Below are 15,785 nucleotides of genomic sequence, written 5' to 3'. Positions count from 1 at the left end.
ATATCACTGTCATGCAGGAGAAGCTGGCACTAGCAATAAACTGGAGAGAAAAGGGCAAACCAGAGCATTCTTGCCTGTTGGAGGAGGAGAGGGCACCAACCATTATGGGAAGGATCTTGCCGAGGTTGTAGACACTGACTGGGCTGAAGATGACAGTACCTTTATTTCTGACCCCACTTAACCAACTTCATTCCCAATTTACTTCTGATATATTGGCTACAACTGGTGTAAACACACAATTTCTACTTTCCCTTTGCATCGCAACCTGTACGTTTTGATTCCAAATACTTAAGTTTCAACCTGCCTAGACAGGGGAGGAACAGCATTAAGATACTAATAACAAATACACTGTCACTCAATTTCACATTTGTAGCAACCAGTTCAGATCCTCACATACTTGAAATCCTGTGGTTATCATAGAGGCCAGTGTAAAGGCAGGATCTTCATGGGCTGAGAAGTGGCAGATGGTGTTTAATTTAATTAAATGTGAGGTTTTGCATTTTGGTAAGGTAAACTCGGGTAGGACTTATACACTTAATGGTAGTACCTTAGGGAGTGTTGCCAAACAAGGAGGTCTAGACAGGGTGATGGAGATGTTTGACAAACTGTGGCACGCTTGTCTGTCTTGGTCAGAACATTGAGTGTAGGAGTTGGGATACCATGTTGCAGCTGTGCAGGGCATTGGTGGCCACTTTTATAACAATGCATACAATTCTGGTTGCCCTTCTATAGAAAGGATGTTGTTAAACTTGAGACCACGCAGAAAAGATTTACAAGGATGTTGCTGGGACTTGAGGTTTGAGTTATAGGGAGAGGCAAAATAAGCTGGGCTTTTTTCCTCCTGGAGTGTCAGAGACTGAGGAGTGACTTTAAATCAAGAGGGGCATAGATAGCATGAATAGCCAAGGTCTTTTTCCTAGGCTGAGGGGCTCCAGAACTAGAGGGAATAGGTTCAAGGTGAGAGGGGAAAGATTTAAAGGGGATCTAAGGGGCAGAGAGTGGTGCATGTATGGAATGAGCTGCCAGATGAAGTGGTGGAGGCGGGTACAATTGCAACATTTAAAAGACATCTGCATGGGTAACTGAACAAGAAGGGTTTAGAGCAATTATGGGTCAAATGCTGGCAAGTGGGACTGGATCAGACTGGAATGTCTGGACCATGTGGATGAATTAGACCAAAGGACCTGTTTCCATGCTGTAAGACTTCATGACTGTCAAGTTGCAGATGAGTGCACCACAGCAAGATTATGAAACCAGGAGAGTATAGGTGTGAGCTAGGTAGGAGTGCAATGTCAAAGTTTTCTCCAGAACTACTCAGATAAAGTTTTCTATCGACCGGAGGACGATAAGGCTCTTGGATAAAAATAATAATACATAAAATAAACACAAGAACATTATCACACATATGGCTTCCTTAGGCTCAGGTGATGCCAGGAACCTGGACTTTTCAGATTGGGCTGGGTTGAACTTGGTAAGTCTAACAGCCCAGTGATAATACCACTACCCCATTGCTTCCCCTCCATTGTTTCTTCCCCACAAAGACTGAAATATCATCAGGTTGAATGAAGCGAATGCAACTTCAATATTAACAATTTCAGAAACCGTGCATTATACAAGATCTTCCTTCAGCCTTATTCTCTACAGTAAATATTTATACATTCATGTATGTAATCACTTCTATATTTATCACTATCCATCTCTTTCCATGTCTGACATTATCATCAAGTTTTCATGAAAGTTGGGAGGGGCAAAGTATTGGTGAACTGAGATTGGTAAGTTGCAGACAAACCTGACAGAGCTGGGGAGGATTGGGGGTGCCAGAAAAACAGAGAGCAGAGAGAGGGTGTCACTGACCATCCCACACTAGCTCTCTGTAATAACTGAAGACAAATTTCAGTTTGCAGCTGTGTGAAGGAAGATGCAAACTGTGTGGGTTTTGCTGGCAAAGCTTAAAAGTTCTTTTCTCCCTTCTCTTCACAGAAGCCACAGCCAATTCTGATATTGCCATCTACCCGTTCCACCCTCTGCCCACCCGGTACACCCAGACAACAGCCCCAAACAAAAGCCACATGCCTGCCACATAAAAATGCATGTGCAAAAAAGACTTGAAGAGACATTGAAAATCTGGGGCAAATGGCCAAAATATGTGATGGTCACAGAGTTCAGGATAGTTGGCAACTTGTCTCTGGAGGTTGAATTGCAGCTGTCATAGTGTAACAGAGGAATGCATAGTGTCTGCTTTCAGTATATTGGACATTCACCTGCATAATGCCTCAACTATGGTCACACAACTACACATTGAGGAGGTGGAAGCTCTTGTCAGAGCTAGAAAAATTAAGCTGCAAGTATGATGCATCACTCATACCACATTACTGTCTCAAGTCTAGTGTCACCTGTGGCTAGAACTCTGAGTTAGTAAGTTATAGGTTCAAGCCCCACTGCAGACACTTGCAGAGGTACTGTAGTTTGTCACATCAGTAAAGTATGGGTCTGAGTACTAACCACTTGCAACTGATAATTGGGATACTTCTCTGCCACCAATCCACCTTTCGATGCTAAATCCAAAGAGCTTAATTATCAATGGTACAGGATAGACTACTACAGAGTCCTAACAAGAAGAGGCACTTACTTTACATAACAAGTTTTAGTTTTTATTGCATGATAGGTATAATTAGCATTAAGTAGATGGGCATACTCACAACCAGCAAGAGCCAGGTATATCATGAATGTCTCTGGTGGGGCCTAGTGTAAGACTAATTTTCTTTTTATATTCATTCACAAGATGAGGGCATTGCAGCCGAGGCCAGCATTTATTGACCTTTTCTAATTGCCCCGAAGGTATCTCAGAGTCAACCAAATTGCTGTGGATCTGGAATCACGAAGGCCAGACCAGATAAATATGGCAATGTCCTTCCGTATAGGGCAGTAGTGAACCAGATGGGTTTTTCTGACCAGTGGCAATGTATTTATGGTCATCATTAGTTGCTTAATTCCAGATTTCTACTGAATTTAAATTCCACTACCTACTGTGGCAATGTTCAAACCCAGGTCCCTAGAATATTACCTGGGTCTCTGGATTAACAGCCCAGTGATAATACCACTACCCCATTGCTTCCCCTCCATTGTTTCTTCCCCACAAAGACTGAAATATCATCAGGTTGAATGAAGCGAATGCAACTTCAATATTAACAATTTCAGAAACCGTGCATTATACAAGATCTTCCTTAAGCCTTATTCTCTACAGTAAATATTTATACATTCATGTATGTAATCACTTCTATATTTATCACTATCCATCTCTTTCCATGTCTGACATTATCATCAAGTTGGGAGGAGCCAGTGTAACTTCAACATTAACTCCTTCAGAACCTTGCAGAACATAATATTTAGGCAATGTTAGAGGTGTCATGCTTGAGTAAGATGTATTGTGTATTGATCTTGTAATATAGTTCAAGATGTTAATTTGAGGTCTCCTGTAATTTGAATGCAAAACCAATCCCATGGCACTACTCAAAGAATTCTCCAGTGTCCTTATCGACATTTGTCCATCAACCAGATTAAACAGATTCATTATAACTAAACAGATTTTAACCACAAGGAAACTATGAACTGTTGACATAAAGCTCCAACTCTCTAAAGCCCTCTGCAGCTACACAGACAAAACAATTATGCTTTTGGATGGATTGGAAGAAAATTCTGGCAAAAAAGTTCAATGGCACCAGTCCTTAGGATTCAATGGAGGGTTCCTTTTGTTTGTCAAATGCTTTAGTTCAGTGAACTTCACTTCTTCACAGGAAACAGAGTTACTGGTTCACAAATTATTGTTTGAAAGCCACAGCTTATAGTAACTATTGGAAGAAAACAACTTGCTTTGCTTAACTTCAGGTATTTTTCTGGAGAGAGGGGGAAAGAAAAAGAGACAGACCACCCCTCCAAGGGCTTCTCCCTGTATAATTTGCACCCGCAAGCTACCCAGGAACCAGGTAGATGACATTTGAATCCATAGCTGGTCACAATTGCACAAATTAATCAGCTAGTATTGCTGGCTGAATCTCACTTTGTAAATATGCTCCAGTATCATGCCATCAGTGTGCACTTTCTCCTCTTCTTGCTGAGCAACAGTATAAACATGACTTACAATGAGTTTCAATAACTTGCTTTTTAAAAGTACAGCAATTCCTTCCTCATTCCTTAGTAAAACAGCACTTTTTTTCGATTCAGTCCACAATTAAAATAAAGTTTTTAAAAAATGCAGTTTTCATATGATATTTCAAAAACATGTTGCATCACAAACAACAAAACATGAGATTATATCCATTCATCATTATATAATCTCAACACTTATTAAACCTTGAACTTATTTCATCATTTTACATGTGTGAGAATGCTGCAAAATATTATACAATTGTAAAAATAAGGTCACCATAGTTCCAGAGGACCACGGTGTTGCTGTCTCATTACAGACTGATGATCGGTGGTGGTGGTTTAACAGGAGGGTCACAAAGCCTCAGGTGAGGGTAGAGGTTGAGAAGAATCATCCTTCATGGTAACCTCAGCCAGTGCAGGAACTGAACCCTTCAGTTGGCTTCACTCTGCAACACAAACCAGGCATCCAGCCTAAATATCCATTGTATGGTTAAAATAAAATACTCCATCTGAATAGTCTCATCCTCTGAACTTTAAACTTTTCAGCAAATGTCAGTGGATCATTGTCAGTGTAGATTAATATTTGTTACCTTGTCAGACATCAAATTGTTGAAGAGCCAATAATCCCAAAATCTCCTTTTCTACAAAAATTTCTCTTTTTGTTTCTGTTACCATCTGATACTAAATTTGTTTAGTCCACTTGAATTGATTTGTGGTAATGAGAATCAGAAATTCATTAAAATTAATTGAGGAAATGTTCTCAATTAAAAAGAAGAATCCTTAATGTTAGATCAGGTAAATATTCAGCAACTATAATGTATTCAGCCAGAGATGAAGTATTAGTATTATTGTCTTTGCAAAGTGAATATGTAAAAGCAAAATTCAGTAGTCCGTATAAAAGGTTAGTGAAATAATATATAAATGCTCCTGCTTGTAGGAAAAATAATCAGTTATGCTACATATTTGTGTTGGAAAGGTATCACGACATAGAAGAGATTAAGGAGAAGCAAGTGTGTCAAGTGGTCAGATTAAAGAGACATGAACAGTGAGGTGGAAGAAGAGGTAGACAGTTCTTCAAGCCCATTTCCTACAATTTGGTTAGCTAACATCATTGGGACCAATTCTAAACTGTGTTACCATATTCAGAGGAAGGACAATGGGAGGATCTAGTAGTCTATTTACCATTGTCCTGCTTTCATTTTCTGTAATGGTCCTACACAATCTTCTAACATTTGACTAAACGGTTCTTCAAAAATTAGTGTGGGTGTCAAGGGTGGTGGTTTGATTACATGTTGAGGTGTTCCTACAAACATGTATTACAATATGTTTTACAAAACTGCACTACAACTTTATGAAGTTTTAGTCATGTGAAATATCTGTTCATCAGTGCCTTGCATTTTCCATTTCATAGAAGTCCTATTATAGGAATTTCTTGTGCTAATTGCAATATCTCCTTCTAATATCTGAGTGCACCACTGTTTGCTGACCACCTTCCAACAGCATAGGTTCTTACGTTATGAAGTAGCCTAAATGAGTTATACATGATCGAATGCCTTCTGGAATTCAAATATATTAAATCTGGTGGATTCTCTTTAATTTAACTTGCTTGTTATCTCTTCAAAAGAATGCTACAAAAATTTATCAAGCATGATTACTAGTTTTAATTTCATTGTTATTTGTGTAGGATTTTTCATGCAGATCAGCTGCCAAGTTTGCCTGCATTACAACATTGATTACATTTCGGAAGTACAGGTATTGGCTAGCAAATTTCCAGCACACAGGATGCAAGGATGTGTGCAATCTAGGTATGAAGTAGAGAATAACTAGCCCCAAGAATTCTTATTAATTGTCCAACATTGTTGAGGTACACGCCCAATATCAAGTCAATGTTTATCCTTCGTACTTTTCATTTCAATATCACTATTCAGTACAAGCCCATTTTTGCAGTGTGGGTTTCTAAAATTTGAGACCATTTAGCTGGGAACAGTAAAGATGAGCATTTACCCCACTGTTTTTGAAATATAGTGTTATCACCCATGTAGTTTATGGTCCCTGATACATTTTGTTACTTGAAGGTAACAGAGAATGGGTTGGCAAAAGGATTAATCTTAATTCTACTTCTGCATACCAAATTTCCAGAGACAGATTACTGCTCTAAAATACATTTGTGATGACTTCTTCACTACCTGATGTTTGATGCTGCTGTCTGTCAATTATTTTCTTCTTTTGGGTGCTTTGCCTATCATCTGATTTGAGTTTAAAATGAGATGTTGCAAAATCCCACAGCTATCTTTATTTAATTCTGCAGTTCTTTCTAAAATAACACAAAATGTAAAATAATGAGCTTCTAATTGCATTTAATTAGTAAGCTAGAATCATGGAGAACTTATGTTTTTATTTGTTTCACCTTGGACTGTCAGTCAACTTTGTGGACATGACTAACATAATGAGGGTCCAAATATGATGGTATCTTGTATCAACCCCATAAGGCTGACAACAAGTCCAAATACATTAGTGTTCCACAACAACAGTTTGGTAATCCAGTGGAATTATCATGTTTTTACAGTGCTATTTCAAGTAGTACTTCAGAATTAAATGAAATAAACTGTGCATCACTGTTTCTAATAACCTATTGTTTTGGCCCAAGGCAGAACGTTTATTTTGGTGGTGGGGCAACAATGTCATTGAGACATTTTTCTATTTTTGTTTTAATTCTTGTGACTTCAACTATCTCACTTCCTGTGGTTTTACTGGGCAATCTGACTTCCAGAGGTGTTTATTCATTGACTGAGTCATGCTTGGCCCTTGTGTAAATAAGTAAGGAGGGCAGTACTGTGTTAATAACTTACTTCAGTGTTGATGATGTTTCTCATTACCTTTTCTACAGTTCCTCCTCTGCCTGGGTCTGGATTTTACATAACATTTCTCAATAAATTTTCTAGGGAAACTTCTCAGACATCATTGAAGTGGTGAATTTCCTGTGACATCTTCTAACTGCTGAGGAACTTTTTCATTTGATGGTTACACCATTCCAGCCAGCCTCAACATACGCCTCCAAGTAGGATATCTCTTGCCATTCTTTCAATTGGATTTTGTTCTCATACTCAACCCTCATTCAATGTCGTCTATTCCCCTCCCATTCTAACAAATTAATCTTCAAGCAAGATAATTTTTTCCTTTAGATTTTGTAAAAACAATAGCTACGTAACAAATTTGATGCCCTGTCTAACTTACTAAGAAAGTATAGCATTTGACACTGAACTAGTTACACCAGAAAATGTCCTGAATGCATAAAAATACAGCAGATAGTGGCAGGATGAGGCCGTTCAGCTCTTGCAGCCTGCTCTGCTATTCATTACAATCATGGCTGATCGTCTAATTCAATAGCCTAGTCCTGATTTCTCCCCATACCTTTTGATCCCATTCACCCCAAGTGCTGTATATCTAGCTTCCTTTTTGAACACATTCAACGTTTTGGCATCAACCACTTCCTATAGTAATGGATTCCACAGGCTCACCACTCATTCAGTGAAGAAATGTCTCCTCATCTCTGTCTTAAATGGTCTTCCCTGAATCCTCAGATTGTAACCCCTAGTTCTGGACACACCCACATTGGGAACATCTTCCCTGCCTGGACCCCGTCTAGTCCTGTTAGAACCTTATAAGTCCCGATGAGGTCTCTCCTCATTCGTCTGAGGTTCAGTGAAAACAATCCTAACCTAGTTAATCTCTCTTGTAATGTCAGTCCCGCCATCCCTGGACTCAGCCTGGTAACCCGTCACTCTAATTCCTCGAGGGCAAGAGCATCCAGTATTCTACGTGTGGTTAAAGTAGCCTCATTCTCATGAAGATAAGAAGATTTAACTTGCCTTAAATGGCCTCGCTCCCTGCTAGCAAGTGGGAAGTGGCTGCTAGTTTTGGAAAGATTGACTATTTGGTGGCATTGGTGATCATATGGCGGGAAGTGAGAAAGAGAGGGCAAGAGTAGAGGGCAGAAAAGGCCAGACTTTCATGTGGAGCCTAAGGAGAAGTGATAAACTTACCTGGAGGCCTTTTTAGCTCTGATCCATCAAACTGGTTTCCCATCTTGGGCTAAACTTAAAATTGCTGTGGAAGCTCAATGATTTCATTGGTCCTTGAGCTATAACTGTGAGCTAGCACTGCACTGGCTTTGGATGTGTCAATTGCATCCAACTATCCCAGCGCTCCTGACCAAAGGAAGGTCCTGGCAGCATCACACAGTACACTCTTTCTGATACACAGAAGTATAACCCATTCCTGCATTTGACTGTAAGCATCATATAGTTTTGTATTACACAGCAAATCATATCTTTATCATGAATGTTAACTTGCTGTATCAAATAAAATTAATATTTTTAAAAAACATTCCAGAAAGCAATTTATGATGATTGTTCTAAAAATGCTAAATAAGGCATCTGTGAAGGAACAGAATAATGAGAGTGCTGTGTTGATCTATATAATTAAACATACTATTTGATGTTTGTCTGAGTCGTAAAGACCATGAAAGGTTCATGCTTGATCCTCCTGTGTGAAAAGATGGTCAACTTAAGTAGACTATAAAAGTAGCAGGGGCAATACAAATGGTCTCAAATGGGCAAAATGAAAATAGTGATATCGCCAATGGTCCTGATCACTATTCATTGATTAGGAGGGGTTTTTTTTCCGAGAGTACAATGCACTTGGAATTATGTGTGTGCATGTGCACATAAAAGTATTTGTTCAGAAGAGTATACAGGGTGCAGGAACGAGAGTCTTAAATTCCTGGGACACTGGCATTGTTGCTGGAGAGATACCATCTGTTGCAGCCAAATGGAGCTAGAATTGGAATTCTGTGCAGGGCATTTGCAACTGCTGTTGGGGAGAGTTTAAAATAACTCAGCAGGAGTTTGGGAATCATGAAAAAAGTTAGAAAATAATACCAGGGTGCATGAAATGCTGGGAGAGATAGATAGTACAATAGAGAAGAGCAAGTTAATAGGTGGAGTACAGTAAGGGAGAATGTAATGAAGTCTAAATCAGGATTACATTGTACATATGTGAATGTGCAGAATATAGTCAAGATTGGGAAGTTACAGGCAGTGCCATGTCAAATTATGATGTTCTGGATAACAAACTTATGGCTTAAGGAAGGGCAGAACTGGCTTCCTGTAAGAAAGGTGTTCAGAAAAGATAGGAAAGGGAGTGAAAAAAAGTTGTAAGGGTGGAGCTTTTGTTTAAGGAGTTTTCTAATAACTGGAGAAAGGGAACATTTCAGAGGGTTCATAGATGAAATTGATTTAGCTAGAGCTAAGGAAGAAGTGTGCAATTACATTGCTTGTTGTCATTTCAAGACCCGCAACAATAGGGAAGCATATAGAGGAACAAATCTATAAGGAAATTACAGGGAGATGTAAACATTAGAGAGTAATTATAATGGGGGATTTTAAATGCCCACATATCGATTGAAACAGTGGGAGTGTCAAGGACAGTGAGGAACAAGCCTTCCTAGACTGTGGTCAGGAGAAGTTTCTGCAGCAGTATGTGTCCAGCTCAGAGTGAAAGGGAACACTGCTAGACCTGATTCTTAGAAATGAGGTATGCCAAATAAATCATCTGATAATGCCAGACCATTTAGGGGACAGTGTTCATTGTATCATAAGGTTTACAACAACGGCAGCCCACGACATTGGGCAATCCAGGGTATGAATAATCAACTAGTGGAGTGTGGACTTTAATGTAGAAAGAACAGAACTGAGCTGATAGTCTGGAGCCAAACATTCAAGGGAAAAATGGAGGAGATGGTTTGCGTACAGTCAAGGTATATTATCACAAATGGGAAAGGTAATTAAATCCAGAGATCCCTGGATAACAAAGGAGATAGAAATTAAGTTCAAGAAGAAAAATTATGTTTATGACAGATGTTAGGTAGTAAATATAGTTGAAAACCAAAATTAATACAGAAAGCTCAGAAGTGAGAAAGCAAATACAAACAGCAAGAAGGGATTATGAAGTTTTCAGTATTGTTATGCCTCATTGAGGTAATATACTGGAAATCAATCACAGAGTTGTTAGAAAAAGTCTATAAAACTATAGAGAGTCTAATTGATCCATCTACTTTAGGAACCAGTGCTGTTAATGAACTCCAGCTGCTTGGTCTCAGCTCAACCAAGTAGTTTTCCAGTATGTGATGAATCTCTGTCTCCATTGGAGCTTGTTTTCTGATGTCAAATCATAAAGATGTTGTTTTATTGGTCTTGACTCTCTCTGTCTGTCTCTCTCTCTCACACACACACACATCATATCTAGTTTACGCATTATACCCAAGTATGTCTCTACAGATACTTTGTACTCCTTCAGTGTTCTTAGAAGATTCTCCAATTGTCCTTTCTCTAATTATGACTACATAGTGCCTACCTGTTCCAGTATTTCCATGTTACGTAGTCAACTTGTAGGAGATCCTTTAAGAACTGTCTCTATCATCTACGACTTCTCTTACACCCGACACACTTGTTCCTCCTGCTCTTCCCTACGATGATAACTTGCCAACATCTTACATAACTAAGTTTTCTTCCAATCAAGAGTATTTATTGATACATGACTTTACTAACCCTCCTAACTACTTTGCATGGATCACTGAATATTAATCTGAGGTTTACCTTGTAGTGAATATCAGTGCTCAGTTCCCACCTGAAACATTCTAGTTCCTGAATGTTTAACTGCCCATTCACTTGTAAATCTTCCAAATGCTTTTGTGCTACCCTACATGCTCCTGTGTGTCTTTCTATAATCATGGACATGCAAATCAGATGTTATTTCAGACACTAATAGCTCCCAGATGGAGGAGGGAGAAACATCCCAGGCTACTGGCAGTCGGGTCCAGACAACAGCTGATGTCCTGCCCACCTTCTCCCCATCAACAATATTGTTCCCCTTTGAACAGTGATCAGTTGCAGATCAAGGCCTGTCTTCACAGGTCGGCTTACCTACTCTCCCTGTTGCAATCCCTTCAGAGCTAATATCCACATCATTGCACTTGAATCATGTTCTTTACAATTCAGATTATGAGTGGTCCCCTGCCAGTGGCTTTCAACCTCAACATTAACACGCCACTGAGGTGCTCAGTATCACTCTCTTCCCTTCTAGGTGTCCATTCCATCAACTCCACAGATTCCCGCTTCCGAGGTCATCACCCAAGCAATGTAGGTGTGACCACAACTGCCTACCTCGCCCCACCCTCCTTCTATTAGCCTCCCTTGCTGCCTAATTTCTGAAAGTGGTGGTGATAGGAAGTTCATGGCCCAGCCCCTTGAGTAACCTGATGAGCCAGCACTAACCCTCACCTGTCCAATCAAACTGATGGATATGCATGACCCAGAACACAGACACTCTCCCGCTCCACCCTGTATACCTCAGACTGGCCTGTGGAGACAAATGACTGACTGTAACCCGCTCCCTACAGCATAAAAGAATGGTCCCTCTGTGCAATGCTATCCTGACCATATGCCCAATTGTGGCCAACATCCAGGGGGTGGATGACTAACTATGAGAGTTTTGACGACAGCTAATTTGTACAGTGAGTTTTGTAAGATTACAACCCCTGGTAAGTTAGTTATTAACAAGGCATTAATGAGTGTGAATTGGGAACTCACTACTGCCTAGCATCAATCTTGCCACGTTGTTTGTAGGAAGTGAACAAAGATATGGTGAGGTGATCTAAAGGTTGAGATCAGTCACACCAAACATTTCATTGAGTCCTGCCACTCATCTCTCCATAGCCCATGTCATTCAGAGCCTGGTGAGATTCCGCCCTGTCTAATTACTTGTTTTGCTAGCAAACAGCAGTCAATGGTAATAATCCACAAACAGCAAATGAGCTAAATGACCATATAATCTGTTTCTGTCAATGTGGGTGAAGGGATAAATATTTGTCAGGACAATTAAAGAATACTACTTCCCCTCCCCTCCCTACAAAATGTTCCTGTCAAATAGATTGTTGAGATCTATCATGATCCATTATTGTTCTCCTCAACAAGCAGAAGTGGATTCAGTATAACTCATCATTTTAAAGACAGCAGTGCAGCATTCACTTCATGCTATACTGAAGCAACAGTCTGGATCACATGCACCAGTCCTACAGCACTACTCGTCATGATCAAAATGTTCAACTGGACATGATTTGCCTTGTATGATCATATTCAAGGCTGGAAATTTCTATTTCCAAAAACAGCAGAATAAACAAAGTCTTGTGTTTGTTAACATTCCTTTGAGTGCTCTTAAGCAATTTAAAACAGATTGATTAACTGTGGTAGAAGAATATTAGGAATGTATATTACGTGTTTATCTGCTTTTATAGTACAATAGTAACCTTTACTTTCCAATCTGATTATATTTCTGCGTGAACTCAAGTGAATTGGTAATGTGCGTGAACTCAAGTGAATTGGTAATGTGCATTTTATATAAATTAAACATTAAATCAAAGATTTGTGCCTGATATTCTGTAGTTTAGTGTAACTTTGAAAACATACTTTAGGTTTGTGCCTTCAATGTCTGTCTTGCAGTATAATTCTAGTTTAATGTGTTGTTTAGAATATATAGACGACTGGTGGAAATCAATAAGAATTGTGAAAAATATCAACCCCTCACTGAGAACACAAGATTTTCCAAGAATAATTACAGTATATCTTCGCAATAACTTTCAGTTCAATCACTGCAATTCATCTCCTTTCATTGCACAGAACTATCTGCAAATTAATTTTGGCTTCAGTTCTGTCTAACCCAACAAATAGCCAAGCATCTGACTGAAATTGAAATTAGCCTGGTTTCATTAACAGGTCCCATTAACAGATTCAGGTGGCTATTAAAGATGCTATGGCCCTACTGGAAGGGAAAAAAAAACATGTATTCTCTCAGTATCTTTACTCCTACCTATCTTACCATCAACATCACCAAGTACAACAGAGGTATTTGTTACACTGTTGTTGCAGGGTACACCTGTGCACACAGATGGGCTGCTGTCTTTGCACATTTAACAGTAATTATATATCAAAATATTCATTAGTCAGGAAAAGCTAAGATTCTGAGAGAAAGGGGCACTATAAAATTGCAAGTTCCATTTTTAGTAAACTTCCAAAAAACTCGAACCTTCTGTAATTTTGTTTATTAAGGGCTGGATTCCATTATATAAGTAATTAAGTTCTAAGGAAAGAAATTGGCATAAAATGTGTATTTCCCAATTTTGTGCAACCAGCTTCATAAATAGTGGGTATATTTTAAATCATGTATACAACCAGATGAAAAGTTTGTAATTCTCAGTTACTTCATTGTGCCCCTCACATCCATTCTACAAGTGATTTGGCAATTTAATACTGGAATCAATACAGTCTCAATGAGTAGCATACCCATTTCTGAATGAACAAGTTACGACTTCAAGCCTCAAACCAGTGTTATGTTTTTGTTCATTCAGAGCAGATGGGCATCACTGATTTGGCCAGTATTTATTGCTCATCCCTAAGTATCTTAAAAAGAGTATTGGTGAGCTGCCTTCTTGAACGTCCTTGTCCCTGGGTGTATAAAGGCACCCACAGTTTTGTTAAGAAGGGAGTTCTTGTGTTTCGGCCCAGCAACAGTGAAGCAACAGCAGTATATTTCAAAGTTTGGATGGAGTGTCTCTTTGAGTGGAACTTGCAGGAGATCATATTCCCATAAATGTACTGCCCTTTGCCTTTAGGCTGAAAGTGAACCCACAGAAAGGAACTGATCTGGATGAAATCCTTAGCCATGCATTTAGATTCTGCTCAGACCAGCTGGTGGGAGTATTTGCAGTGTTCTTTAACCTCTCCTTACTGATCTGAAGTTCCCACTTGGTTCAAGAAAACCACTATCATCCCGGTGCCAAAGAAAAAATCAGGTGGTGTGCTTTAATGACTCACACTCAGTCCATCATTATGAAGTTCTTCGAGGGGTTACTAATGGCACACATTAACTCCATCCTCCCAGATCACCTTGATCAACTACAGTTTGCCTACTGTCACAATAGGTTCATGGTAGATGCCATCTCCCTGGTTCTATGCTCATCCCTGGAACATCTGGATAACAAGGACATGTACATCAGATTATTACTTATTGACTTTAACTCTGCCTTAAACACCATAATTCCAACAAAATGCATCTCCAGAGACCTGGGTTCAATTCCCGACTCAGGCGACTGACTGTGTGGAGTTTGCACATTCTCCCTGTGTCTGCGTGGGTTTCCTCCGGGTGCTCCGGTTTCCTCCCACAGTCCAAAGATGTGCAGGTCAGGTGAATTGGCCATGCTAAATTGCCCGTAGTGTTAGGTAAAGGGGTAAATGTACAGGAATGGGTGGGTTACGCTTCGGCGGGTCGGTGTGGACTTGTTGGGCCGAAGGGCCTGTTTCCACACTGTAAGTAATCTAATCTAATCTAATCTAATATCAAGGCCTCTGCTCCCACCCTCCCTCACCACCCGCAAACAGATCCTTGACTTCCTGATACATAGACTGTGATCAGTAAGGATTGGCAACAAAACCTCCTCCTCAATAATCCTCAATGCCAATACCCTGCAAGGCTCATACTCAGCCCCTCACTACTCCTTATGTATTCATATACATTCATTACTGATGACACCACCCTAGTGGGTCACATCTTAAACAATGACAAGACAAAGTACAGGAAGGAGATAGCTGAATGCCATGGTGTGAAGACAACAATCTCTCCCTCAATGTCAGCAAAACAAAAAAAAAAGCTGGTCATCAACTTCAGGAAGCGGAGTGGAGGACGTATCTGTCTGTATCAATGGCGCTGAGGTGGAGGTGGTCGAGAGTTTCAAGTTCTGAGGAGTAAATATCACCAATGATCTATCCTGGTCCATCTACATTGACACTACAGTCGAGGAAGCACACCAACGCCTCTACTTCCTCAGAAAACTGAGGAAATTTGGCATGTCCACAATGACTCTTACCAATGTTTATAGGTCGCTCTCCATGGTACATCTACGGCAACTGCTCTGCTCAAGACTGCAAAAAACAGAGAGCTCTGAACTCAACCCAGTCCATCACGAAAATCAGTCTTCCATTCAATTACTCTGTTTATTCTTGCCATTGCCTCGGGAAACAGTCAACATAATTAAACATCCCTCCCACTCTCTTCCACACTCTTCTATTACGTAGAAGATATAAAAGTTTGAAAACACATACCAACAGATTCAAGAATGGCTTATTCCCTGCTGTTATCAGACTTTTGAAGATGATCTTCCTATGTAGGTGTAACACAACATTCTGCTCTATTATATTGATGTACTTCTGTAAAGAATAATTTGCCTGGATAACACACAAAACAATACTTTTCACTGTATTTCTGTATATGTGACAATAATAAATCAAATGAAAATTTGAGGGTTTGGAAAGTGCTGATGAAGGAGCAATGGTGAATTGGTACAGTGCATCTTGTAGATAGTACAGCCGTAACAATGCTGTGGTAGTGGAAGGAATGAATGTTGAAGATGGTAGATGGTGTGCTTTGTCATGGATGTTATTGAGTTTCTTGTTAATTGTTACAGCAACATTCATCCAGTCATGTGGAGAATGTTCCACCATAGTGCTGACGTACTTTGGGAATTGCAA

At 39.7% G+C, this 15,785-nt stretch overlaps 1 protein-coding gene across 2 annotated transcripts in view; it reads right to left on the bottom strand.

Moving 5' to 3' along the window:
• Positions 1–15,785, bottom strand: part of slc20a2 (solute carrier family 20 member 2) — a 156,004-nt gene that overhangs the window by 98,448 nt on the left and 41,771 nt on the right. Inside the window, exon 3 of one of the 2 annotated variants that reach the window (XM_072589281.1) lies at positions 4,424–4,592. The exons of the other annotated variant lie outside the window; for it this stretch is intronic. The gene's annotated coding sequence lies outside the window, so the exon portion shown is untranslated. The remainder of the gene's footprint in view (positions 1–4,423; positions 4,593–15,785) is intronic. 2 annotated transcript variants of the gene reach the window in all.

This window comes from Chiloscyllium punctatum, chromosome 2, assembly GCF_047496795.1.
Source record: "Chiloscyllium punctatum isolate Juve2018m chromosome 2, sChiPun1.3, whole genome shotgun sequence".
Classification (NCBI taxonomy): Eukaryota; Metazoa; Chordata; class Chondrichthyes; order Orectolobiformes; family Hemiscylliidae; genus Chiloscyllium; species Chiloscyllium punctatum.
This window is presented reverse-complemented; position numbering and strand designations above follow the sequence as displayed.